Below are 3,629 nucleotides of genomic sequence, written 5' to 3'. Positions count from 1 at the left end.
CTAGAAGGGGCTCCGGTTCAGCCACATCCGGGACCTTTCACATTCCCCCCACCCCCCTCCCCGCTGCCTGGCCTGACCCGCCCCGCCCTCCGTGCTTCGCGTTGGTAACTGCCCCAGGGCCGTCCCGGGGCAGGATTACGAGAGTGGCTCCGCAGCCCGGGCATTATGATCAGGATGGGGCGGGGTGGAGGGGGATAGGGCGCGGTCAGACCGAGAGGGAGTGGCGGTGTCGCGCGCTGCCCCCTCCCCGCCCGCCGCACCCCTTCGCCCTGCTGGGCCGACCTGGGCGCGCGGCCCTTCCCGTCCTTACTCCCGCCGCTGCGGCTTTACCTGCTGCTGGGGGAAAGCGGCCTTAGACCTTTTAAGGCTCGGAAAAGAGAGTGAGGTGACCGGCCCCTGAGTGGCGGGGAGGTTTTCCAATCGGGAGCTCGGGATCTGCGCGCAGTGACAGCCGCGAGGGGACAATGGGTGGGCGCCGAGGTGGGGGCGAGGTGGGCCGGGCGGAGCCGGCGGGAGGTGAGGCCAGGGAGGAGATTCGGCTTTCCGAAAGCCCGCAGTTCCTCAGGGGAAAGACGGCCTTGTTAGATGGAGGCTTGGAGGTGATCATGGAAGCCTTAACAGGAAGAGAGGCAAAGAAATAGGCCCAAATGCAATGATTCGTTGTCTCGTAGGCTAGATTTTCCTAGCCAAATAAAGTTTTCCTTTGAAGACTTCACAATGCAGTGATTTAAAACATAAAGATCTTTACCTTTTTGTCTCCTGGAAACAAGTTGGAGGTTCCCAGGGCCCCGGTTGATCCAGCTGGTGGTGGGAGTGGGCCACAGGCCGGGTGACTAGAGGGGACAGAGGCCAGGAAGAGGGGGATGGAGAAGGGCGGAAATTGCAGGTGCCTCAAATGGTAGGGCCTCCACCCAGTCGACTTAAGGAAGTTCAAAGAGCTGTATTCACAGTGTGAAGTCTCTCTGCCCCTTTCCCCTTTAAATGTGTTTGAACTAAGAAAAGGCAAGTGCTTGGATGACCTGCAGAACCACTGATTAACAGTCATGGAGTCTTTATAGTTAGCAGTGAGAGAACTTGGAACTCTTCCTGTTACCCCTGTGTAAATTCCACCTAGGCCTCATTGAATTTTCCAACATATCTTTATTGAGCACCTACAAAGGCCTGCACTAAACTCAGCTGACAGAGAAGGGACTCAAGAGTTCAGCCTCAGGTTCTGTAGAGCCGCAACCTTTCTGGCACCAGGGAACAGTTTCATGGAAGACTGTTTTTCCAGGGAGGAGGGATGGTTTCGGGATGATTCAAGTGCATTATGTTTATTGTGCAGTCTCTCTGCTAATGATAATCTGTATTTGCAGTTGCTCCCCAGCGGTAGCATCACTGCCTCAGTTCCACCGCAGATCATCAGGCGTTAGGTTCTCATAAGGAGCCGGAAACCTAGATCCCTGCCTTGCGCAGTTTACAGTAGGGTTCCCGTTCCTGTGAGAGCTGATCTGAGAGGAGGCAGAGCTTATGCGGTGATGTGAGCGATAGGGAGCGGCTATAAATACAGATGAAGCTTGAAGCTTCCATGGCTCACCTCTTGCCCCTCCCTCAGCTGCTGCCAGGAGCATCTTCCACTGCTCACCTCTTGCTTTGTGGCCCAGTTCCTAACAGGCCAGGGACCGATATGTTCTGCGGCCTGGAGGTTGGGGACCACAGCTCTAGAGGATTTAAATTCTCAGAAATAGACATAAAATGATTCCTCACTCTACCAATATTTTGTCTTTTCTATGTGATGGGTACAATGTCTGAACCACAAGATTCTTCTACCAATGACTTTTCGCCTTAAATGACAGCTGGTATTTAAATAGTAGAGATCCCAAGGAGAGTTCCCACTGACCAGTTTAATTTCAGTGTTTTTTATTTTTTTATAAGTTTCTGCATCAGCATAAATTCATAGTAGGTTGAATGGATGAACAAATTGATTAGGATTTCATTTCCAAGATATTAAAGTCAACTTGCTTTGACTCCCAAGTAAATTCTTTTAGGGAGTGACTCACTTAACATGACTAATATTTCAAAAGCTGTTTTTTTACGTTGTTTCCAGTTTTGTAGTAGGCACCAGAAATTTGACAGAAGATACAAAGTTAAATTTTTTTAAAAATGGAAACTGATGTTTCTTTAAATATATTTCTCAAATATAGGTCTATGTAGAATATATGCCTTTTGTTTTAGAGGAAGTTTAGAGATTTCTCTGCGTAAATAAATTGTGGAATTACTATAAGAAACAGCTAAGTTAGGTTTTTGCCTCATGCTTTAAGTAGCAAGACATTTTTTTAGTGAAACAATAGGCACTGTTAAGTTTTACATACTCAAATCAACATGTCCACACAATAAAGGTGTACTGAAGATGTAAGAAAGCAAAAATAGGCAATGTCATGAAAGTCCCAAGGGAGAAGTATTTTGAGGAATAAGGAATAACCTATGGCAAAACAAAGCAGAATAAATAGAACCTCTGAATTCTGGGAAAATTACTGGAGACTCACTAATAGCCTGACCTGTTTTACTCTGTTCACTGTTCAACTCTTACCTTGGTCAAGTCCATTAGTCTCTCTGTGCCTTGATGGGCATGTCAATAAAATACTGTTAATAAAAACAACTCATTAGGTGGTGCTGAGGATTAAATGAATATACATATATGTGTATTTCTTAGCACCATTCCTTATACATAGTAACTTAGCTATTACTATTCATTCATAAATGGATATATTTAATGGATGTCTTCAAAGGGTATGAAGATAAAATGAAATGATATTTTTAAAATATCTTTTGAAAGTGTAGGTATACAGTTCACTCTGGAAATGCATAGTCGTGTTAGTCTGTTAGTGCTAATGAGGCATAGGTGATGAGACGGTGAAGATTGTTCATGTACGGGGAACTGGTATGATCTCTTCAGAACTATGATACATATTAAAATGGGAAAGAGGACTGGGCACAGTGACTCATGCCTGTAATCCCAACAATTTGGGAGGCCAAGGCAGGAGGATTACGTGAGGCCAGGAGTTTAAGACCAGCCAGGGCAATATAGGGAGACTGTATCTACAAAAATATATTTTTTAAAAAATTAGCCAGGCATAGTGGTGCACGATTATACTTCCAACTACTCAGGAGGCTGAGTCGGGAGGATCACTTGACCCCAGAAGTTCGAAGTTGCAGTGAGCTATGATTTCCCCAATGCACTCCAACCTGGGCAATGTAGCAAAATCCTGTCTCTAAAATAAATATATAAATGAAAATAAAAAGGGAAAGAGTTCCAGTAAATTAGCATAAGTCCATCACTTCAATTGGAAAAACATCTCAAAGGATGGACTTTTTTTTTTTTGAGATGGGGTCTCACTATGTTGCCCAGTTTGGTTTGGAACTCCTGGGCTCAAGCAGTCCTTCTACCTCAACGCCCTGAGTAGCTGGGACCACAGCACACATTGACTAGATGGACTCTATTGATGATGTGACAGTTACAGGATCTTTTAAGTGCAATAGCAATTCATTCAGGCTATAATCTCACTTCAACATTATGTTTTAATTGGAGAAATGCAGCACAGTGCAGAGGGCTTTGCAGTCAGAACTGGGTCCGAATCTTGGTTTATCAT

The sequence above is a fragment of the Propithecus coquereli genome, unplaced genomic scaffold (assembly GCF_000956105.1).
Source record: "Propithecus coquereli isolate 6110/MARCELLA unplaced genomic scaffold, Pcoq_1.0 Scaffold2, whole genome shotgun sequence".
NCBI lineage: Eukaryota > Metazoa > Chordata > Mammalia > Primates > Indriidae > Propithecus > Propithecus coquereli.
Note: the sequence above shows the minus strand (reverse complement) of the source record.